Source organism: Danio rerio, chromosome 15 (assembly GCF_049306965.1).
Source record: "Danio rerio strain Tuebingen ecotype United States chromosome 15, GRCz12tu, whole genome shotgun sequence".
NCBI lineage: Eukaryota > Metazoa > Chordata > Actinopteri > Cypriniformes > Danionidae > Danio > Danio rerio.
In genome coordinates, this window is record NC_133190.1 from 34,908,793 (window position 1) to 34,935,208 (window position 26,416).

Consider the following 26,416-nt stretch of genomic DNA (forward strand, 5'->3'; position numbering starts at 1 on the left):
CGGGGCTTATGTACAAAAAGATATTTGCAAGGGAGTTACAGACTCAAAAGATTCGAGTCATCAGGATGAACCCCACTACCAGTGAATCATCCCGATTCAGATCAGCATGTAACATTTTAAATAATTACTTATTCTAAAATCCAAACCCTTATTGGCTGTTTTAGCTCCTCCTAATCCACCTTTGTCCAATGAGCGAAGGTCTTTGAATTGGAATACGCCCACAATCTCAGCTCACTGTCCCCTCCTTGCCGACTCTCCCATTCGGAGAAAAGGACTGCAGTTTTTTTATGAAAACAAAAAACAAATACCGTGAAACCCGGATTATTTATCGGACGATGACAATGAAGAACGCTTTCTCCCGTTAAATATGCTGACTCTTCTCTAAACCCGGCCCACATTTCACGTGAGTGCACTTGTTTCTTACCGTCGCCTCTTCCCAAATTAGACACATTTTGTCATTGCGGCGAATGCGCTGATACATATGTTGAATAATTCATTGACATTTTTACTGGAAACACGCATCTTTGTGCCTTGACTGCTGAAATCAGCCCTGTTTTTTCTGTAAATACTACCCTCGACTGTTATGGTGTTTCAGTGTCCACCATCAGAGGATGTGAGGAAGTCTTAAAATATCTGCAGGATGTCGATTCCCCTTTATGTCATGGGTCTGTGCTTTAGGTCAGCGTGTTTGACAGTAACTGTGACTGTTTTCATCTTCCATTGTTTCACTTTGCATACAGGATGAATGTCATCGCATTACGTATTTTTTGCACTTTTTATAGCTTTTTGTGTCTTTAGGTTATGGCCACTCCTGCTAACAGCTGTCTCTATATAGTTTATGATATATAAGTACATCCCTCACAAGTCTATCTTTTAAATTCAAATTTCAATAGGAAGCTAAACAATATTATAATTGTGCATAGTACATTAGATTAGTCAGTACTGAAAGCAATTCGGGAACTTATCTAACAAAATAACTTACGATAGCGGTCCAAAAACTAATATACCCAAATGTATATTTTATAGAAAAATATTAAATGCATATTTAAAAAAGGAAAAATCAAGTGAAGCAAATTTGTTTTTTAAATATTTAGTTGAAATTTTGTAGGTTGTAATTTATTTTTGCAATATTTTGCTTGAATTTAGTTGAATTCTTTCAATTTAAACTAAAATTTTATTTTAAAAAATATGTTTTTAATAATCTGTTTAATAAATCTGTTTTGTTAAAATGAACCAAAATACTTTGCCTATATTCACTGAGAAATGGATAAAAATATTACATTTTACAATGTGGTGTACTCCATTATGCTGAGCAATGTATATATTAACAAACTATATAATATATATTACTTTGTGTGTGTGTTTGTATAGTTTTATGGTGTTGTGATAATATATGGTGATAGATCATCTAAATTATATATTGAGAATATTTTATTTTATGGACAACATAAATATAAGTGGTCCATAACATTAAAACTGTTTTTAGTTTTTAATAAAAACATCTGTCATTATGCCTGGGCCAGTATAAGATTCTGTTGTTATGATATCCTTGGATTAAATTATCAAGGTTTTCACGGTATTGTGATTACTGCTCTAAAATAAGTTTTTTTTTCTTTAAATGTCTGGGGGGAGGGTGACGCAGTGGGTAGCACGTTCGCCTCACAGCAAGAAGGTCGCTGGTTCGATTCTCGGCTCAGTTGGCGTTTCTGTGTGGAGTTTGCATGTTCTCCCTGCGTTCGCGTGGGTTTCCTCCGGGTGCTCCGGTTTCCCCCACAGTCCAAAGACATGCGGTACAGGTGAATTGGGTAGGCTAAATTGTCCGTAGTGTATGAGTGTGTGTGTGTATGGTTCCCAGAGATGGGTTGTGGCTGGAAGGGCATCCGCTGCGTAAAAACTTGCTGGATAAGTTGGCGGTTCATTCCGCTGTGGCGACCCCGGATTAATAAAGGGACTAAGCCGACAAGAAAATGAAATGAAATGAAATGTCTGGGTGGGGGGGGATTCCTTTTGAACACAGTATGGAGAAACATTTAAAATATATTTGAACTGTAAACATGTCAGGCTAAATAATTCAAATAAATCATTTAAACATGTGATGAGATAATGATTTAAATGAATTATTAGCTATGTTTCCGTCCACCTATTTTTTATGCACATTTTCGATATGCTCATAAAAGATTGGACACAACTGCACACAATTAAAAAATGCACATAACGGAGTATGATAAACTTTTTAATCTATAAGAAAAATGCACATAAACTACGATGGAAACACTTTTACCGAACAAATTCCAGTATGCGCATTAAAAAATGTTTGATCATATTATGATAAAAAAAGAGTGTGAATGAACAAACCAGCAGGCTGAGCACATTGTAAAACATCCAAAAAGTTGTTTTGGTCAATCTAAAATGCCATAAGCATTTCAGTATTGGTGTTATTATATTATTAATTACCCCCATAACTGTCAAGAGCCTCGGTGCTCCACATCTCACAAACGTCACCACACGTTCATTGTGTTATGGCATTTGCCTACTGAGGTGCAAGTCATTTATTAAATGAAGAAAAGATTCACGCAGCTTCACCTAATGCCGCAAATTAAATTTTTACTGTTGATATTTGACGCCAGTTTATCAGGAAGTAACTTATTGGATGAAAACGCTGCTTTATTTGCAACATAGCTACTGACATAGCCACTGACTTATGCTGCCTTTATGAGTTTCAAAAACACAGGTCTCTTTACAATTTAAAACGGCATCTTTTAACAACTTTTTTTGCTGGAGATACTGTTGTCCTAAAAAACAAAACAAAAACACGTAATAAAAAAATCTTACATATAGTGTAGGAACAGCATAACAAAAAGTTTTAGCGGTTTTAAAACCTTGACTTGTTCAAATCACGGTATACCTTAAAAATGGTTATCATCCCATGTCTATCTGTCATTTATCTGTCAAAAATTATGGTTATTTATCAGTATTGGCTTAATAATCATCTGACAACAAAGAAATAATGCATTTCACTATTTTAATAGTAATATTATCATGATCTCTAAGCAAAGGCATGAAGTGCATGTCTATGGCAAAGCACAGTGAAACAACTCTTTAGTTCTGCCCACTCCTATAAAGGACCACAAATGATGTTATCAAGTTTGTCTCAAAATGCTGAGTATTTTTGTATAAATGCAGTTTTCTCAAAGTATGTTGCATATAACGTTTCTGTAGATGCAACCAACAATTTATTTAGTAATTTTCTTTTTGGCTTAGTCCCTTTATTTTTCAGTGGTTGCCACAGTGAAATGAACCGCCATCTTATCCAGCATATGTTTTGCAGCAGCGCATGCCCTTACAGCTGCAACCCATCACTGGAAAACCAACTATTTAAAATCACATTTTGTTCAAATTATTTTAAATTTCTCAACAGTCGTTAATTCGATGTGTCATTTGCAATGCTTCATGTAGTACTTTCCATTAAGTACGCTACATTTGTAATGTAATCTTCTTGTTGCTGGTTTGGTTCATGGCTTAAAATTCTTTTACTTGAATTATTCTTAATCTCCTTATGTGACAAATGAATGGGAGCATATTTCCAGAACCAACAAGACTGAGAAAATCATTGTATGTTTATATTAATAAACTTTAAATTCAGCATTTAATAGACATTATTCACAGATGCTACTAAAAAGTCAGTGCAGCATGACTGTTCATCCAAATGTCTCTGCATCATTTGTGTTCCCTTAAAAGTCTGCCTTTAATGGCCTTTTTCAACCAATTTCCTCCTTCATGCAATGCTGCTCATGCGTGACATACTTTTCACTAGAGAAACAGACCAAATTTAAGCCATTTTCAGTGTTGCATGCCTCAGTTCTTTAATGTTTTTTTCCAGTTTGTCAGTGTGAGTAAATAACAGTTTACATAATTTATTTGGTATGAAAGCAATGGAAGACATAATTGGAGTTGTTTTTAAAAAATGACAGGTTTGTTAATGAGCGAGGCGGTGTAATTATGCTGTGTTAATGCATGCTGTGTCTAAAATCATCGACCATTTAATGTAAACTACTGTACCTGAAAACAATTTACTGCTCTTATATATTTCTCATCTTGTCTAGGCGTTTATAGATTTTTAGTCTGCATAAGCTCGGATCTCACCAAGGAGGATGGCTATAGTCATAACAAGGAAGATATGGTTATAAAATTAGTTCCAAATATAAAAGAACAGCAAAGTTTACTTACAACAATAGCTATAGCAACACTGAGAAACTATATATTTTTTTCCATCTGATTAACAATAGAGGCATTGACAGCCAATCTGAATTGATCCTGTTTTAAAGAGTTCAAACACTTAAAGTGACAGATTGCACTGTGAATGCATAATTAACAGAATGGTATTGCCCAGTGGTGTGAATGCTAATGGTGCTTTTCCACTTTACGTACACTGACCAGCCACTTTATTAGGTACACCTTACTAGTACCAGGCTGGACCCCTGTTTTATTCAAAACTGCCTTAATTTTTTTGGTCTGATAACATATCGCAGTTGCTGCAGATTTGTCAGCTGCACATCCATAATGAGAATCTCCTCTTCCACCACATCACAAAGGTGCTCTGTTGGATTGAGATCTGGTGACTGTGGAGGCCATTTGAGTACAGTGAACTCATTGTCATGTTCAAGAAACCAGTCTGAGATGATTCAAGCTTTATGACATGCCGCTCACATTTTCTCTTTTTTTGACCGTCCTCTGTAAACCCTAGAGTTGGCTTTGTGTGAAAATCCCAGTAGTTCAGCAGTTTCTGAAATACTCAGACCAGCTCGTCTGGCACCAACAACCATGCCACGTTCAAAGTCTCTTGTATTACATTTCTTCCCCATTCTGATGCTCAGTTTGAAATGCAGCAGATCATCTCGATTATGTCTAAATGTATCGTTGCTGCCATGTGATTGACTGATTAAAAATTTGAGTTAACGAGCAGCTGTACCTAATAAAGTGGCCAGTGAGTGTAAAGGCTTAATATGACCTGGTTTTGAGATTTTTTTTTACTAGGTATAGTACTTAGTGCCTGGTATTTTAGTACTACCTCAGATGAGGTTCCATGACAGCTGTACCGTACTGAACCGGTAATAAAACATGATGTGTAAACACTGCAGATCAACAGTTGGCCATAGAGAATCGTCACTAACTGCGTCATTGATATTGACACCAAATCTGCTAGATTAAAAATAGTAGTTGGCAGCATTTATTTTTAATTAACTTTAATTGATTTATTTTAAGTGATTAGTAGATGAGCTGCAGTTGTTCCTCTTGTTGGTACGTGAGGAGTGGATGTGGTGACCCGGAACGGCACGGCAACTATATAAATATATTTGTAATCCTTTGAAGCAGTACAGTTGAAAAGCAAACCAAGCCAAAGTAAAGTGAGCTGAGTCCCGCCGAAACATGTCCCACACTTAAAAAGTGTCTTAAAAGTTAGCATGCTGGTTGTCATTCTTGGTGAGAATGGTGCTTTCTGAATTTGATTATGCAATCTTAATATTAGTTAAATGGATTTGGAGAACTTGATATAATAAATATATAATAAGAGTAAATGGCAAATGGAACATTTTAAATCTTACTTAAAGGGCAGTAGGACATCTGGGAAAATGATAACTTTAGCCTGAAAGCATTGAAAATAAACATCCCTGGCTGGTGTTGTTCATTGGTCAGACTTGGCCAGATTGGTCAAATACACCGCATTTTAAGTCTACATAGTTAAATTCGCATATAGCGTGAAATTTGAAGGTCAGAATCATATAGGTTTAGCAGAGATGCATTTATTTGGCCAAATGTAAATGGAACCGTTTTCACAAATCAGAGAGCTATCCTAAAAGAAAAAATGCATGAAGTGACCAGGTGTAAACAGGCCGTATAAATCTATGTGAAATCAAAATTTACGTTGTTTATTTTGTAAGCGCACATTGCTATTTTTTAGGTGAGTAATTAGTCCGTGGAGGTTAATCTACTGCAAAAATAATGTTTGTTTTGGTAACACATGCGATCCTGGATTAACATCTGTGTTGATCCTGGGACGTCATTTTTGTTCGAAAATGTGATCCATACATTTTCTTTCCCCCTAAACCATAACTGTTAATTATTCCCAAAATCAGAGGGGAATATAATAGTGAATAGTCATGAAAGCCAACGATCTAGCCCTTATAGATTGCTGGAAAACATTCACCATCACGCAAACTACAAATCTGCCACTGAACTGCACTACATTTCCCATCAGGCAACTCACTCACACACTAGTTTCGGATCACCACTGATTACTTTCCCAAAACTGTAGCTCATGAAAACTGATTAGTTGGACTTTATATACCCCTCACATTCTCACACACATTGCTGAGTCTTGTTCACCAGTAACGTTACCATTACTGTTTATGCTGTTTCCCTGTGACCATGACTAAGCTTTTGGATTACCTTCATGGTACCGTTTGCTACTGTTTTGACCATTGCCTGCCTGACTAAGTTCTAAATAAACTGCATTTGGACACAGTCACCTCCATTGTACCCCAACTCCCTTTTTACAAATAGTAGGATAACAATCATGTAGAAGTGCATAAACCTAACCATAAGCCTAAACTTAACATAAACTGTAAGTTTACATATCCCTTAATGCTGATTGGAATGTTGCTTCAAGATCAACAGAGATGTTTATCCAGGAACATCACACCCCTCTTACCATTATTTTCTATCAGAGAATGATGTACAAAAAATGCACAAAAAAGCCCTTCCCCAACTCAATATTCCCATTTCAGTTGGAAGTACATCAACATACTGAAATAAGTCTCATCTCCTGATTCACGTGAACTATAAGCTGTTGAGTTACAAATTCCAATTTAAACCATGGATACCATGGAAACCATGGAGAACAGAGACATCAGTAACCCACTAACAATATGCTTGTTTTACATTCTCTTTTGCTACAAAGTATGATTCTGGTCCAACTAAGTAGGAACCGCAGTCTTGAGAATGTTTTACCAGCAGCCCGTCTGCTCAATATAGCAGCTGTTGCCAGCTTTGGCACGGTAAATGCTCAGCTGTTTCCTTCACAGTGTCTTCATCTGTTGGAGAAGAGGGATGATAGTATAATCCTTACTTCAACATTTTTAAATTACGTAATCGAAATGCATAATCACCGACATGTAGAAATGTTTTACTGCAGTGCTGTGAGAGTCTGCTTTGAGTAGGATGTAAACGCATATTCTTTGACCTTTTGTTTTTTGCTTTAAAAATGCTGCTGAGTTGTAGCACAGATATTGAGATGCACTGTAACTAGATTTATTCACTACTGGTGGTTACTGGTGTTGATGGCAAAGAAATCAGCCATGGTTGATGTGATGTGTTGATGTGCTTAATATCCAACCAGGAAAAAAAAGCAAGTCAGTATTCTTTCCTGTCATGTTTGGGGTTTGGTGTTGGCCTTATGCGTGCTGGACAGATGCTGTCAGGTTGATGTTAAGTAAAACAGACATAGAGACTGACAGCGGAGCGTTGCAGGTGAGGCATTGTGTAGGAATCGCATCTTCGTGTGAATGACAGCTTATTCTGCAGTCCTGCCATCATGTTGACAGGGGGCTGGGCGGCGCCTGGTGGTCTGGAATATTTTGACCTTGCAGAAATGTGCAGTTTGTGTATCTGTCTGTGTGTGTGTGTGTAGAATTCAACTTGTTACGCACAAGTGCACTCATGCATTACAATGAATCCAATCATGCTGACTCGATTTGTCTTTTAGGTGGGAGATTGATTTTATTGGATGTCTCTCTGTTCTTTCTTCATTCTTTCTTCTTTTCTGTTGCCCTGTGTAGTCAGTAAAAACACATTTAAGACTTTATTTTTGTAGGCATTAAGGATGTGTTTTTAGATTGACCATAGGGCTGCATGATATTGAAAAATTTTCATATTGCGATATTTTCTTTTTCTGCGACTATCTTGTGATATGAATTAGGGCTGTGCGATTAAAATTGAATCGCAATCGCGATTTGAAAAACTTGCAAATAGCTAATCGCAAGAAGAGGCTGCGATATGAAATATATATTATTTAACCCCCCGCCCCAAAAAAAAGCAAGTGTGTGACCGCTGTTTGTGTGTGACAGTATTACTAGCCAATTGAGTGAGCACACTTTGGTTCTGCCCAATCAAAATTGCGCAACCGAACTATGCGCACACAATACAAAAACAACAAACAGAAAAGCGCAAACAAGTGGGATGATGGTCTCTGCCGCTTCAGAAGTATTAATAGATGAATTAATATCAACGAAAAACAGCACGTCAGTAATATGGGAATATCTTGGTTTCAGAGTCACAGTCATCAAACAGAACCAGGTCATTTGTGAGAACTGTCGCAGAATTGTTGCCATAGCACAAGGAAATACAACTACCACCTCCTAAAAAGCACCAGAGGCGGCTATATAAGGAGCATCTTGCTAAAATGTCAACTAAAAGTATTGCCAGTGACTCTCAATCTAGTAGAAAGCAACGTATAATTTCAGAGTTTTTGCTACCATAAGTTAATATTTTTTCAGTTCCTTTTTTAACTAACACTCACTGCATTAAGCAGTAAGAAGCTACGATACAAATTATTGAGCTAAAGCCTGACTACAAAATTAAATCGCAAATCAAATCGAAATCGCAATATCTGTCAAAAAAAAAATTACAATTAGATATTTTTCCCAAATCGCACAGCAAATATTTGGGAAACAGAGTTTCACTTGATAGTTTTCTTCAGTTTTTTTTTTTTTTTTTTTGGAGAGTTTAATAGTATTTAGGTACAGAAATTAAATAATCATAATGCAAAAAAAAAAATGCTTTTCTTACTTTTTGTCTCATTTCTAGTCAAAATAATTAAAAATTCAAGTTAAATCAAGTAAAATATTTTGTACTTACTTTTAGAAGTAATAAGTCAAAATTACATTAAACTCGAAAAAATGTAAAATAATCTAATATGTTTTCACTTTGACATTTTGATTTTTGGTCTAGAAACAAGATAAAAATTCTTAAATATAGTCTTAAATATAGTTCAGACTCAATATTGCAAATCCTGCGATGTGACTATTGTGAATGTTGTGCACATTGCGATTTCGATGCTGAAACGATATATTGTGCAGCCCTGATTAACAGTATTGATCAAACTGATTTACCTTAATATTTAATTTCTGTTTCAGTCAGTATAAAAGCTTTATAGTCATATTAAATAGTGTTAAATGAATGGTTGATGTATTTTCATGTTTATTTAGACCACACTAACTGGGGCGGTAACCTTCCAGAAGATACACCTTTGTATTTTAAAGGTCCAGACTGATACCTTAAAGTTACAAATTGGTACCTAAACAGAACATTAATAAAGCATGTTTATTTTTACAGCTAATCATTATAGCTGAAAATTGTGAATTTAGTTAGAATAAAACAAAATATATCACATTTAATGAATCATGCATTATCCTTTTACAAGTGTCCCACTTAGCAGAAAAGTGTAAAAATCCATATTTTAAAAATCTAAATAAATACATTTTCTATTTAATATAGATCATTCAAAAATCTGTTAAAATGTCCAATTTAGTTAATTGACATGTGTAATTAATAGTAAAACTAACTACAACACAAATACGATTGCATTAAAACATAACGTTTTTAGATAAAAAGTTTATAAAGTCAATTAATAAATTCAGTTGTTTATATTTATAAAGAAAAATCTGACCAATATTTTAGCTCCATTTTATCATGGTGGGTTACTGCAAACATACTTATTAGTGTCCAGATGCTGCTTATGGATACACTGAAAAAATTACAATTGGTTTGTCTTGGGACAACCGAAATTAATTAATTTAGCTAAGTAGTTTGTGTAAATTGAAGTGGATTGAACATAAAACAATTAAGTTGTCCAATGAAATTAAGAATTGTGTTGCTTCAGTTGATTTTAAATAACCATTTTAACAGACAGCAAAAATCAGTTTAGAAGGTCAAACTCATAGTGTGACTTGTGACAACTGTTGTAAAGAATTTGGTATAGCCTACTGAAGTTGCATCTTATGCCATTTAGCACACCAAAGACTAATGACTTCATTTTCATCATTTTGCCTGTCAAAATGAGACCGATGAGGCATTAATGAGACAGTATGGTGTTGACGAATCATAATGATATGGAGTAACTGATAGAAATGAATGGACAGATTCATCCATCTGGTTTTAAAAATGCAGGAATCTGTGTGACACAGCAGACAAGGCTTTTTTTTAGCACAACGGGAGCTAAGTATCCCCTGATGGATTTGGCATCTGGGCTTCCACAGCTGGTCAGCCATGTTACTTAAGGATCAGATGTTTTGAAACACTCATTTGTGATGAAATTCCCTCTTGGTTATTTATAAATGAAGATCAGGGTTCATTCATAAATCTATTGGTACTTTTTATGATTGTAAAGTCATGTGCTGATGATAACATTGTCACAAGATTTGAATTGCATTGACTCAGATTTTGTGGAGGTATGAAGCATCAAATTGATATAAGGAGCTCCAAAAATGACCATGTTTACATTAAAACTGACATATGTTGTCAGCAATCCAGTCACAAGTGGGCAACAATAAAAACAACACAGGCTCATTGGGAAAATGTGCCCCGGGATACATTTCTGAGAACCAAAAAATATATGCTTCTGAGTACATAATTGCTGCATTTTGTGTGTAAACGAACACTATGCATATGAGAAAACATGCAACAGTAATGCATTTGAGATTATCAAAAATGTAGATGGTGTAAACGGTGGAAAACTTCAAGAACACTGTACATTTTTCTTGGTTTTCAAAAATGTAGCCCTGGGCACATATTTTTAATGAGTCTGGGTTAATAAAAAAGGTGTAAATTGGGTCTGAAACATTTTTAGCTTGTTTCTTGTTTTGACAACTTCCAGATATAATCGAAAAAACATTCAAATTGTATTGCATTCATTAAATTTAGATTGTAATAGTCTATTTTTACACTAAATTGGACTTAAAACTGTGTAGCATGAACTATACATACATATATATATATATATATATATATATATATATATATATATATATATATATAGGTCACTTGTGTTCCATAGGTTGTGATCCATGCGAACCATGGATCAACTGTGATCCATTACAACTCTAGTAAGTAAGATCATGCAATACTACAAATCTGCAAAGCCAGTGTCTCCAAACCTACAAGCTTATTTTGTAATTGTTCATTATGCATGGATAGTCAGACCGGGTGTGGATGCAGTGTCAGGAAATCATTTTTTCCCAGCTTGTCCGGCCCACGTCTGCAGTTAAAACTAGACCTATAAGGATGAAGAAGCATGAACACATCACTTCTGTTAGTGCTCTGTGACTCATGGCATCTCCCCAGCCCCAACACTGAAAATGCTGCTTAAACAACTCTCACCATGCAAGATCAGCCTATTTATATGAAATAAATCCATGCTGCTGCTTCCTTTGTGTCTACCGATTTCAATTTCTGTACTAAAAGTGCACTTTGGTGACCTAGTGCTGCTGCGGGTCTTTTGTACTTATTATTATTTTTTTAACCCTGAGGTGAATTGCTCATTGCCTGCTGCGTGCAATATCCTGCAATTAGTCACAGGTAATGGAAAAAATCACATGCTGTCTTGCTGAGCTGTTAGCTAGTGTTGACTAATTGCAAGAAAGTGAAATTTATGGAAATTAATGATGCAGGCTGCTTGGCTCTATTGTCCTGAATGGGCAGTCTATTATATTGGCAAGATGTAGGTGGCAGAGGAGGGCGGGCAGTTTCTGTCCCAGGCAGATTAGACCAGACTGATTTTTTTTTTTTCCTTTTCTGAATGTAAGCCAGCGTTACAATCCGATTAAATGCCATCCCTGCAGAGAAAAGGTCTCCGAATAGCGCATTAAGAAAAGAAATATGTTAAAGACCCTCAAAACCTTGTGCGTTTAACCCAGTGTATTATAAAAACATTTTATTTCTCTGTAAATTTTTTAATTGCTTTAGGAATATTATTCTTTTTATTATTGGCATGTGGAAACTGTGTTTTATGTTTAACTTACTGTATATATTTTATTTCTTAGTTTTGTTTTGTTTTTTTGTCCGAGGTATTCTAAAATTAGGGCTGCACAAAATATTGTTTCAGAATCAACATTACAATGTGATCATTCAACGCTATCTCATGACAATTCATAACTTTTTGATTCAGTGCCTAACAGTGTTGAGGGTAACACATTACATGTAACATAAGATACGTAATAATATTACTTTTCTAAGTAACACGTGAAGTAACGCATTACTTTAAAGAAATAAGTAATAACTGTGTTCCCTCTAGAATTTTTTCCAGATGTGGTGGCGTGCCTTTTACACGAATTTACACTATGGTGTCATTTCAATGACAAATGGTGTAAATTCTGTTCGACTCATAAAACGATAAAACACTCTTTGTTTCAGTTGTATCTTTTTCTTGATTGTAATTATAGCTTGATTATTAGATTTTATGGAGATGTACTCTCACTGCAGAACAGGGCCGGAGTGGGACTGCTTTTCAGCCCTGGAATTTCAAGCCTCAGACCGGCCCACCTCAGTTCACGACTGACTATATTAAAATAAGGACATTTCCATTTCAGTTCCTAATTACAATATCACGTCTTTTTTAAGAAAACAGCTGCTTTAGAACTTCAAATGTTCAACAACTCTAACAGTATTATATGTCTTAACAATAAAAATGAGAAAAAAAAAAAAACATACTCAGACAAGATTCAAACCCCGATTGGCAGCGTCGTAATCTAACGTGCTAACCACTGGACCACAGCAGTTGTAGTTAAAAACCAATAATTTGCAGGCTACTTATATATAAACAGAGCAGAGCTACGGTAAAATAATGAATAAGAAGACTGGTCAATTAAATAAATTAATTTAAAAAGTGTGACTGCTGAGAGCTACAGATTCTGAAGCTAGGGACACCGGCCCTCGTGGCCAAAAAACGGACGGCCCACCGGGAATTCTCCCGGTCCTCCCGATTAGCCAATCCGGGCCTGCTGCAGAATCACCCCAGTCGATCGGACATAATAAACTCTTTCTAACTAGAGATATTTAGTCATCTGTTGAAATTGTATTCATATCGCAATATAAATTGCAATGTTAGATTCTTCCAATATCTTGCAGCCCTTTTTCAATTGATGAATACTACACATGAGTATAGTAGCTTCCACAGATAGGGAGAGTCATTCAGCAGGAAGTCATAAATCACTGGGTGGTGAGGTCAGTACAGTTTGCTGTGAAAGGCACTCTAGAGCAATACTTATATTGGCCGTTATTGTTCTTGAGCTATCTGGGACATCTGAAGACGTGCAGTATGTGTGGCATACAGTATATAAACTCTGACTCTATCACTAAAAGTAGGATATAGTCTATATTCAGCATTCATGCTAATGTTTTTGAGTCAGTTTGAAATCTAAATGCATAATGTTTGTTTTGCTAGCACACATTGTTATTCTTAGGTGAATAATTAATCCGTGCAAGATAATCCACTGAAAAAAATAAAAAATGGTTAATCTTTAATCAAAGCCTGACCATTTGCTTCCACGTCTGGAGTGGTGGTCCTTCTCTGTTGACATCAGTTACGACTTGTTACGTCCTGATTCACACGGGGTGTCAGCGTCAACTCTTGACTGAAATGGGGCTGACGCAATTGTCATAGCAGCATCAGCCAATGATATTAGACTGCAACGGGCTACTGTCTGAGCTAGAGGGTATTTGCATAAAGCGATCTGATTGGCTGATGGATCCACAATTCAGTTCGGCAACGCTTGATGTTCCCCATTCAAAGTGAATGGAAAGTATTGATGCTGACACCCCATGTGAATCGGGCGTTAGGGCTTCACAATATATTGTTTTGGCATCAATATTGGAATGTATTCACCTGCTATTGTCACATTGTTGGATCTACAATGTTGAGTCGTGATTATGGAGCCACAGTTCAGAATATGAGATTTGTGGAGTGCTTGTAGAATGGTAAACGAGTTCTGTGACTATGAGCGTACAAAGATAGTTTAAAGCATTTAGGCACAAGAAGTTGTGCCATTTTTGTTTTTAATAAAATGCATTTTATTGAACTATTAACACAATAAGGACTGTGCCGTTTTATTTTACATTTATTTTACAATTTCTGTACATTAAGTCTTTCCAAATAGAAATATTTAGGCCATCTGGTGAAATTGGATTCATATCGCAATATACAAAGCAGAAAAACAAAACATGGTAATACTGTATATATTTGTCCACTATCGTACACTCCTAATATTCGAAACCACGCCCCTCTTACCATTAGTTTGCCATAATGGAATGATTTGCAATAAGAAAGGTCCGCCCCCCGCTTAATATTCCCTTTGGTTACACTTTAATTTAAGGTGACCTAGTAACACATGTTCCTTGCACTTGCTATAGTAATTACAATGAATTGTGCATGATTACATGTAACGAACCCTAAACCTAATCCACATTGTAACCGCAGCCATATTTTAAGTACATGTAATTAATTAATATTACTCAGCAGTTAATTTGTGTAATCTTAGAGTAAAGTGTAACCTTCCATTTCATTTGGAAGTACAGTACTGTACATCTACATTATATACAAAAAGAAGTCTCAGCTATTTACGATTCATGCAGACTTTAGGTTCGGGATGTGTGTGTGTGTTTTTTTTTTTTTTTATGAAATTTTTTTTGTTATTAATATTTAGTGAGGACTCATTAAATCAATGCAAAGTGACAAAAGATATGATTTCCATTTAAAAAAAAATCCTCTTCTTTTCAACAGATAATCCACTGTGCATCCATTGTGAGGGTGTGAATATACTGTACACAGAGTGTGTTTTCAGAGGTAGCTTGAGTCTGATCCAGGCCGTTCATGGTGGTTTTGGCTATGGGGGGTCATTAAGCTCATTAGCACAATGTGAGAAGGATTGGATGAGAGTATCTCATAATATTGCTTGTGGCCACGATATTATATTTCACATGCTAACATTGTAACACTGATGGTTTTGTAAATATTGCATGGGAATAATATTGTTACATTTTTTTGATTATTAACTTAGGATCTCATTTATAAATGTAGTGTAAGCACAAAACGAGGATGAAAAGGAGCGTATGACAAAAAAAGTTGGGATCTAAAAAACAAACTTAACAGGAAAATGTGCACATATGTAAGTAAAGTAATGTAAGTAAACATATTTAACTTAAATATTCACTTAATTGAACTACTTTAAATCATCATAGCAGCCATAATTATTAATGAATACATTTACATTTATTCTGATGTAAATTTACGTTTAGGAAGGTTTATAAATGAGGCATTTGGATTTTAGATGACCATTTATTCATTTTCCACCAACTATTACAGCATATGTTTTGCACAGTGGATGCCCTTCCAGATGCAAACGAGTACTGACACACACACATACACACACACTACCACCAATTTAGTTCATCCAGTTCACTTATAGCGCATGTGTTTGGAGGAAACCCACACAAACACGGGGTGAACATGCAAACTCCACACTGAAATGCCAACTAGTCCAGCCGGGACTCGAACCAGCGACCTTCTTGCTGTGAGGTGACAGTGCTAACCACTGAGCCACAGAGATTTTGTTCTCATCTCCAGTAATTGTGCGGATTAGTTCACCCAAACGAATCTACATTCTCTCTTTGTTCATCTACATAAAATCAATGAGGAAATTTATAATGAATTTCAGTTTAAAGTAAAAAATATGAAGTCTAAATAAATAAATCATTTATTTTGTGTGTTGTTATTAATACTTATATAGGGACCAATTCTCACATTTAACAAGTTTTTTATTTGCTTACATTTTAGCTGTTTATTAGTAATTATGAAGCATATATTAATGCCTAATTCCGTACGACCACATTCTATAGACATGTTTTTTGCAATGTCAAATTTTAAATGTTGTAGGCAGTGATTTTTTATCATTACAAATTTTTTAGGATTTTTATAGACACATAACAAGTGCATCTTTTAAAGAATTGTATCTAGTTCATACTCAACCTTGTCTCTTTATCTAAGCTAAAGTTTGTAAAATGTTTGTTTCAGTGTATTGTATTAACGATGTTATGGTGTTAAATGTGTTTTCTTTTTTTTTTTTTTGCGTATGCCATGTAATGGCCAGTAAAGCTGATATGGCAATAAAGCATAAATACAAAAGAATGCAATCATATACCTGAACCTAAGCTACAACAATTACCCTTATAACGATTAATGAACGATTAATGAACATAGTAATAAAATAGATGCAAACCAATGGAGAATGTGTCTTTATGCTCTCTTCATCTATTTTTATATTATTTGTTTTTATTTTTATTTGTATTTTATTTATACTTCTCTTTTATTCCTGTTTATGTGAAGCACTTTGAATTACCAGTGTGTATAAAATGTCCTATATAAATAAGCTTGCCTTGCCCCATACTACTGCACGTGTTATCATAGTTTTCGAACCACTAGTTAAAATTTAGCTTGAACTTTCACTAATGACAGGTTTTTTAGTTGCAGCTTCTCTTTTTGACAATTAACCCCATATATGGCCCCCTTGCACTGAGTGGTATGGTACGGTACGATACGGGTCGGTACGGGTCACCTTACCGTACCAATTGGCGTGGTGTACGACAGAAAGTTTCAACTGATGTCATTCTCGCTCTTGGAAATGTCAAAGTAAAGCTGTACGGGTCGTTCACAAATTATTTGGGAAGCACTTCTCACTAAACAGATGCTTTATACACATAAATACTTGTATATAAATGTCATTACTAACCTTTCTGTGAATATAATTTTCATTATAACTGCAGAACAATTATAGTGCAGAATCGCCTATTGTAACGTCTGCAATTATATAAAATAAATAAATAAATGCAACATATATGAAGATACAGACCGTTATAGTCTCCAATATGTTACTAATTACAGAAAATCTACACGCAGCATACATTTAGTCCTTTTTTAGGTTCAAAAACAGCAACATATATCCCACAGTAGCCTTTCATCTGTATCTTTAATCTTCACTAGCACATGTAACCCCTGTTAGAGAGTAATTCCATCATTCAGAGTTCATAGAAGTCCAAAAGGTGATGATAATAGTTAGACATTTCAGTTTGTTCATGTTTTAGGTTGCTGAAAGAATCATTTGCTCCTTTGTTGGCTTCTCATTTCTATTTGTTTTTGGGCTTTTCTCTTGCGTCTGTCTGTTTCGGGAAAGGATCGGATGTCAGAAGCACTTCGATAATCACGCGCACGTTATTATCATCAGCTTAAGAAGTTCATTATATTAAATATAGATGCGCAATTTATATGCGAGCTCTCTGGGGAAAGTGAAACCACTCACGCTTTTAGACAGCCTCGTAAAACAACGCCAGGACATTTTTTATTGCATACAGTCGAAGTCAGAATTATTAGCCCCTCAAATTATTAGCTCCCCTGTAAATTTTTTTCCCCAATTTCTGTTTAACCGAAAGAAGATTTTTTCATCACATTTCTAAACATAATAGTTTCAATAACTCATCTATAATAATAATTATTATATCTTTGCTATGATGACAGTAAATAATATTTTACTAGATTGTCATGTTCACCAGCAAACAACCACCAGATGTCGCTGGTAAACACACACACACTTAGAACTACACTTTTCCTGGACTACAACTTCATACATGCTCTTCGCCCACACACCTGCTTTCTCATTTAGCTTGATTTACATTCACACCTGAGGACTTTCAGAGACTGATTAACACACACTATTTAAGCCACACATTCACTCCTTCAGTTGGCCGAGTCTTGTTTATCTGTAAGGTGACATTACAACGCGTTATCCTGGCCTTGTTTTCCCGTGTTTTGATCTTTGCCTTGTTTATTTATTTAATGCTGTTTGCTGCCTGCCTCTGACCAACTGCCTGTTGTTTTGACCTTGACTCTGGATTGCCCTCATACATCTGTTTGCCGGTATTGACCACTGCTTGCCTGACAATTCTAATAAACCTGCACGTGGATCCAAACTTCTGTTGTTGGTGTCACTCCCCGACGTTACATAGATATTTTCCAAGACGCTTCTATACAGCTTAAAGTGACATTTAAAGGCTTAATTAGGTTAATTAGGGTAACCAGGCAGGTTGAGGTAATTAGGCAAGTTATTGTATAACGGCGGTTTGTTCTACTGTCGAAAAAAAAAGTTATTGAGGTGTAATGTCTCGGTTGTGTATTTAAAAATGGTGCTTTCTTTATTTTCATTCTCCTGGCTTCTGTACGCACTAGTAACGTTTCTTTCTTAAACTAATAGGGTTTAGCTGCCTGTCTAGCTCCGCCTTTACATTTACATTACATTTACATTTAGTCATTTAGCAGATGCTTTTATCCAAAGCGACTTACAAATGAGGACAAGGACGCAATTTACACAACTATAAGAGCAACAATGAATAAGTGCTATAGGCAAGTTTCAGGTCTGTAAAGTCTAAGAAGGAAAGCACTAGTACTAGTGCCTTTCTGATGCAGTTAGGGAGTTTGTTCCACCAACTGGGCAGATTGAACACGAGCGTTCAGGAAAGTGATTTGCTTCCCTCTTTGGGATGGAACCACGTGGCGACGTTCATTCACAGAACGCAAGTTTCTGGAGGGCACATAGATCTGCAGAAGTGAGAGCAGATAAGAAGGAGAGAGCAGATAAGAAGGCCTTCTGGTACCCTTTTGTCGTGCTGGGTACTCCTTTCAAAGAGGTATGGTACTGTTCTCTTTTTGGTAACTTTTAACAGTGGAAACATAAAAGCATACTGACCCATATCGTATCGTGCCGTACTGTACAGTACCACTCAGTGAAGTGGGCCAATAGTGTGACAGCATGGCCTTTGAAGCACAAAATGAGAGTTTGCTGATTTAAAATCTCCTTAAATTTAAATCAAAAGCATCAATATAACATCTAAATAAGATTTACAGTCTGATTTCATTACTTTTCTACACATGAACTGCTGAGCTTTAGTTTAAGACTGAGTCAGAGAAGGAGGGACGGATCTGTCTCTGGTGATGTCAGTTTTCAGCTGCTCTCATTCAGGTTGTATGGTGAAGGGGGTGGGGCGGCAGACTAAGGCAGGGGGGGCTGTGTTGGTGTTTCTTGGTTACTGGGCTTGGCTTCAATCCGCAGGAAACCAAACAATGAGCACTGCTTGAGAAAATCCACAACCCTGTCTGCTTTTATTTTCACCACTGTGGATAATCTTTCATATGTTTTGTGTGTGTATACATAGGAATTAACACCCATGTGGAATAGCTAAACAGTAGGATGAATGCAATGAACAGCTGCAGATATCAACTATGTTAAATAAAACAGGCCAAAAAGAATTTAATTTGACTTGGATTTGTTGATTTGATTAAATGTTAATGTTTTATCCTAAAAAGGTCTGATAATATTTCTTCTAGGGCTGCACAATATATTGCTTCAGCATAGATATTGTGCAACATTATTAATTTGTCATTGCAACATTTACCTATAAAGTTACCAAAACGTTTATTATTTATGTATGTTTTTAGGGCCTGTGGCTGTTTTTTTTTTTATTTAGTTTAAATTATTCACGCTTAAGAAATTACATGTAAACTATAGTATTTTTTTTTGCATTTGATTATTAAATGGGTGTATCTCAATATTGCTAGACTTCCAAAAAATAATAACACACTGTCTGTTTTATTTGTACAGTATCGGTGCTTTACTGTATTCATTGTTTGTGATTGGCTTATTGTATTTTATGGAGTTACTCTCCCTTATAAAATCATCCCAATGTATCTAAAATTATTAAATTAAAATTCCAAATAGACCTATTCATTTCATCTGGTGAAATTATACTCAATATTGCAAAATATATATTGTAGAAAAAAAAATTACAATATCAGTTTTACCATGTAGCCCTAAATTCTTCCAAGTTTCAAATAGAAATAATGTCATTTCGAATCAGCTGCATTGTAATTATTCATTTGGATTTAACCTGTTAAATTTCCCGTGAAGTGCTATGAAATGTGATTTTTTTTTTTTTGTAAACTGAAACATTACAGGGTGTTACTTGGGTAGCACTCCCCTATATATATATATATATATATATATATATATATATATATATATATATATATATATATATATATATATATATATATATATATATATATATATATATATAGCATAAGCATTTTTATAACCACAGGTCATGCACATCAAATGAAAAGCTATTGAGAAGTGACTTGAAGGGGACGGGATGTTTCAGATAATAGAAGGTATTTGATTGGTCAAATTATTACACAAGAAACTGAAGTATGAAATTATGTCAAAAATTTGATTCATTAATGACATTTGTCGCTCTTTTGGTGCACACTAAGCTATAAATGTCTTTAAAACTAACATACTAAGATTGACATCTACACATTTTTATGTTAATCCAAGGGACATTTAAATGGTGTCTGTCAGTTTTGTTATCCATCCTAATAGGAAAAGTTTTAGTTTCACTTCTGGCACTCATCCGGTCTTCAAAAGCCCTTTACTGTAAAGAGTCATTGTGTGAAGCACTGTATTTTACAGTCAGTTCAATTTCTCTATGTCTGTCACTGTTTTAAAAAAAAATTATAGGTAACAGATTTGACAATTCTATGATAACATTAGACTGTTTAAAATAAAATAAGCAAAATTCATTAATTCATTTTGTTTTGGCTTAGTCCCTATATTAATCTGCGCTTGCCACAGCAGAATGGATCACCAACTTATCCAGCACATGTTTCACACAGCGGATGCACTTCTAGCTGCAACCCATTTACCTATAATATTTATATTAATATTATATATATATATATATATATATATATATATATATATATATATATATTAGGGATGTAACGGTATTGTAAATACCGTCATACCGCAATATTAATTTTTTTCGATATTACCGAAGTCGCATGACTCGGTAAAACTATAGGTCTTGTGAGAAAATTTGCTCAGGCGAATGAAGCGAACGGGAGGTAGCTTAAACTACATTTCCCATCAGCCCAGGCGTGGCCATAATCCTTTGCGGTCTGTTGTCGCTACAGATCCAGTAATGCGGAAATGGAGTGTGCTGCTAGTAGCGGAGATGAAAAAAAGATGGAAATGATCGAACCTAAAGCGGGTGTTGTCGCCGCGCGCGTACTGAATAGCAGTGTTGTCGCGCGCGTTCTGATCAGCTGTGTAGTCGCGCGCGTATTATAAAGCGCCGAGGGGGGGTTGAGCGCGCATACTCAAGAGCGCTGTTGTCTACTGAAGGGCTGGACGGAGGTTGTGTCGCGTCGCGGGGGCACTTTTGATCGTTTTGGAAGGGCACTTTCTATCCAAGACTAAAAAGGGCATGTGCACTGCACAGGTTGAGCCCTACTGTATGTGTGCACGTGCCTGCAAGTTGGGGAATACGACTAATAGCAGTCATGGGGACTGCAGAAACACAGCACACTGTTCAGATTGATGCAGACATTGACTTGTACCGCAAAGAGACCTCTATCTCACTCATGGTTTGTCTTCTCAAGTGGGGGAAAGACAATGCACAACGTTACCCTCTGCTGTCAACATGGGCCAAGTCATATCTCTGTCCCAGAATCCTCAGTCCCAAATGAGAGGGTTTTTTTCTGTTGCAGGGGACATTGTAAATACCCAGAGATACCAGCTTTTACCAGATTATAGTTATATGATAATTTTCCTTTAAACCCATCTCTATCTAAGTGAGTGAGTGATTAAATGTTGAATGTGATGAGTTTTCAACAATACTAAATTGAAACTTTATTTTTTTTACATGGTTTAATAATTTTTTGTTATTAAAATTGAAGTTCCTGTTTCAAAGCTTACAGATAGATGGCTAATTTGTATGTCATTGACACTTTTGGCACTTTTTTGGAGTATTTTCAAAAGTTTTGTTTTTCCTGTAAATGATTCAATAAATACCGTACCGTGACATTCATACCGAGGTATTACCGTACCGTGAAATTCTGATACCGTTACATCCCTAAATATATATATATATATATATATATATATATATATATATATATATATATATATATATATATATGTGTGTGTGTGTGTGTGTGTGTGTGTGTGTGTGTGTGTGTGTGTGTATATATATTAAAAACCATTGCTTTTTTGTAATAAATATGCATATTTATATGTTCACCAAGCAAAATATTGTGTCTGGAATGTCTTACCATCTACAATCAAATGTATTTATTGTTTTACCAACCTGTGAGCTAACATTTTTGTCACACACTTTGCAGTTAAACAGAATCTGTGCCCACTGAAAAGTCAGCAGCTTTTCACAGATGTTTAAATGATTTATGTACAATGCAGTTTGTAAAGTAATATTTTCTGACTTTTATGGATGTGTTATATGAGAGACCCACTGTTGCTTTGCAGTCATTTAAAAATGAATTTGCATTTTAAATAATTAATAAAAGTTAAAAACTTTTTAAAAAAATGTATTAATAAAGTTTTTATTTGTTATACTTTAAAAATCATTTTGCAGAAATCTACAGATTACAAATGTTATTTTGATTTTATACAACAGTTTACCAAACATGGACTAATATGGATTGAGTTACATTTTAGGCCCAGTATTGTCTGTTTATATTTATTTATTAAAATTAAAATAGTTACGAACAAAGCTGGAGCAGAACATTTGAGTCTCAGAGTAACTCTGTAGAGTTTCATTTCTAAATGAATCATATAAGTCTATGATTATTTGATCAGTTCAAGAATACAGCCACATTCTTCATTTCTGAATGAATCAGCTGTTTTGAATAAATCAATTGAACCACCCAATAAAAAAGTCACCTGCTACCACCTACTTTTTTCCTTTGGCCATATTGTTTTATTCATGACATAAAGGGCCAGAAAAAAACACACCCAGCTAATTATTGTTTAATTTTTGAAAAAAAATTTTTGTCAGTATCCCACACCCTTATTGCACAAAATCATCTCAAATTTTCCAGCTGCAAGCAGGTCTTTTGCGCCTGTGGCCTGATTTGCATGTATTCCTTTAGTGAACTGCTACTAAAACCACACAGTTGCAGACGTGTGCAAATGAGCAGTGCTATCAGCGGGTGTAATTTATTATTGGAAGAATATCCCCAGGGTTTTCTCTCTGCTGTAATAATAAGGACAGCTGGCTTTTTGGTCTGAATGGCTCGGAATGACTAGTTAATCTCTCTCGCTCTTTCTCTCTGTCTTTCTCTCTCGCTGTGTGAACACATAGGAAGGAACTGGGAGGATTTTTGGGTAGTGGCGTTTAGAAACTTCCTTTTTTCCCTTCCACGTGAAGAGACAGAAGTAAAAAGTAGAGCACTCAGATAGATACGTCATCAAATGTTTTTTTATTGTCTGTTAGAGGAAATAAACAGCTTTAGGGAGCATAAAGAATGGAGAATATGAGAGAGAATGGGGGAATGCAGTCTGCTGGAAATGAACGATTACTGTACAGAGCGTCTGTCTGACGTTACAGGTTTGTCATGAGGGAAAGGGGAAGTTTCTAATCCCAGGATGTGAGGGATGAGTCTGCACTTTTCCTGTAGTCTGGATGCTTTGTGTTCATTCATCACACTACACTATTTCACAGAAAGACTCTACTTGACATGACAGACGATTGTTTTTATTGGGACGTACAGAATGTCATTCAGCATAAAAACTTTAAAGCTTTTTATTGTTTATTTGTGTGACAATACAAGAACAATAACCGAACAGTGCAAAATACAGTTTATTTGTCGTTTATCAATATTTATTTTTTGCAACTGTACTTCACACCAGGATTTAGATTTTCAGACTGAAAATAAAGTGTGATAGCAGTGGTGTTGCATAAAAATCTGGGATTGTTATGGTTATTTTCTATCTGTTTGCGGAGGTGCAGTCTCTGGACTGGCGGATTTTAGAGCCCTCCTACAGCTGGACATACTATCATTGTATGCAATTCTAAAGACCTCTAATTTAGCTTTTTCCATTTACGTTCCAGGACATCAGTTGCTGTTTTGAGAGCGCTAGTATGACTGTTATACCATGGTGTAGTTTTATTTTCATTAGCCTTTTTTTAATTTGATCGGGGCTACACCATTTAATGTGTTTGTAAAGATGACATCCATACTGCTAGTTACTACATCAAGGTCATTTGCATTTGAGCATGCATTTAGAAATAGAGAAGGATCAGGTTATTTGTAAATTTGTCTTTGGTGGACGGGACAATAGTTCTACCCAGGCGATGTATCTGTGCAGATCTGCAAATATCAGGTAAACACAGCTTATATAGTAAGAGGTAGTGGTCTGTTATATTATTCCTTTGTGGTATAATGTCTACATCTATGATCTCAATTTCATGCGATAAAATTAGATCTAATCTATGCTTTAAGCCAGGGGTGTCAAAACTTTTTGGGCCGAGGGCCAGATGCAAAAAAAAAAGTTGTCCCGGGCCCATATATTACATACATTACACAGACACATGCATATATATATATATATATATATATATATATATATATATATATATATATATGTTGTATATGTGTGTGTGTGTGTGTGTGTGTGTGTGTGTGTGTGTGTGTGTGTGTGTGTGTGTGTGCGTCTTTGCGTGCGTGCGTGCGTGCGTGCGTGCGTGTGTGCGTGTTATGGAATTATTTTAATTGGTTATTTTAATTCATCGTCCAACTGTGTTTCTAGAAAGACTTTCTTGAATCTTGAATCTTCTCTGGGCAAGTTACACTTGCAACACTCATCCTTTATAAATTCTCCTTCAGTGAAGGTTTCCTGTGCTGAGCGATTAGCTGGGCTACATCATAACTAGTCAGCGTAGAATTTTCTTGCACTTTATTAGCACAAAAAAAAACTGCTGTTGTTGAGCTGATAAGCCAGCTGCTATTTGTTTTACTTTTTGATCTCGTTCGGCACCAGTGTAAGAGCTGAGGGCCTGATGTTTTATTTTATAATGTCTTTTAATATTATATTCCTTTATTACTGCAATTGATTCCTGGCAAATTAAACAGACACATATTCCACTGACCTCTGTGAAGAAATATTCTTTGCCCCATCGTGACTGAAATTTCCTGCACTCACTGTTGATTTTCCTTTTTCTTGCTTGTGCCATGGCTTGCCAAAACGTGATTATGAATTATGTTTCTTTCAGTTTGTTCGGTTCGTTTTACTTCATAACAAGAACTGCTGCCTAATTGAAGGCATGTAATAGCCTTCACACCCGGTGGTTATTTATTGAATTACGTTCATTTTTGTATAGCGGGCCAGATTCTGTTAATATTCCTAAAAAGCCTCGCAGGCTGCCACAAAACTGATCTGCGGCCCGCGGGCCGTAGTTTGGACACCCCTGCTTTAAGCAATGCCTTGGACCAACAAAGCTTTGCTTTATCCTAAGTGATTATAATAAATTTGTAAACGCGAGCCCTAATGTATTATTAGTGTCATCTATGTGGATGTGGGCATTCTCCTACAATTAGTATCAACTATAACTATAACTTGTAAGTCAGAAATAAAATCATAAAACTATTTTAGAAAATTGACAAAGTCAATGCCAATAGGGGTCTATATATGATGATTAGAGCGAGCTAATTTTAGTAATTTTATGTAAAATATTTATTTTTTTGTGTTGCATATATTATCTATCTATCTATCTATCTATCTATCTATCTATCTATCTATCTATCTATCTATCTATCTATCTATCTATCTATCTATCTATCTATCTATCTATCTATCTATCTATCTATCTATCTATCTATCTGTCTATCTATCTATCTGTCTATCTATCTATCTATCTATCTATCTATCTATCTATCTATCTATCTATCTATCTATCTATCTATCTACAGTTTATACAGCTGCACAATTCATCGTAAAAAGATCGCAATCTCGATTCGACCCCCTAGACGATCTCAAGTCACATTGTTTTACATACGTACGTTGTTCAGCAACGTGGACACCTCCAAATGGTGTTGAAAGAGTCACATGCTGTATTTATAAGATATAATTCACCTCAAAAATGTCATTTCTGTCTTCATGAAATGTATTTGCAACTGCAAAATCACACGTGACGTGAGCTGACTGACAGCTGTTACCACAGAGAGGGCGGGCGCGTGCGCCTCTGAATAAAGTCTACGTTAGTGAACAGAACTTGCATTGGCTGTGAATAACAGGTAATAAAGTTGTAAATAACATTCAGTTTGTGGCACAAAGTGATTGTTTGGGAGCCTCGCGGGAAGTGAACCGCTTTTAGCAGTGAAAATGAAACTTAAAGCGCATAGTCCTAATTCCAGCCGAATCAGTCTGAAATGCAAAAATACCCACCCAGTCTTCTGTATTCACGG

The 26,416-nt window shown here is 35.6% G+C and overlaps 1 protein-coding gene across 6 annotated transcripts in view; it reads left to right on the forward strand.

The window, feature by feature from the left end:
* The first annotated feature begins 236 nt into the window (after positions 1–236).
* The window catches only part of trim3a (tripartite motif containing 3a), a 52,162-nt gene continuing 25,982 nt past the window's right edge, over positions 237–26,416 (forward strand). For 2 of the 6 annotated variants that reach the window (XM_073923855.1, XM_073923858.1), the window contains exon 1: positions 237–454. The gene's annotated coding sequence lies outside the window, so the exon portion shown is untranslated. Of the gene's footprint in view, positions 455–20,253; positions 20,324–23,367; positions 23,560–26,416 lie in introns of those variants that run through there. The other 4 variants (XM_681203.9, XM_021466465.3, XM_073923856.1 and 1 more) reach the window with 3 other exon arrangements.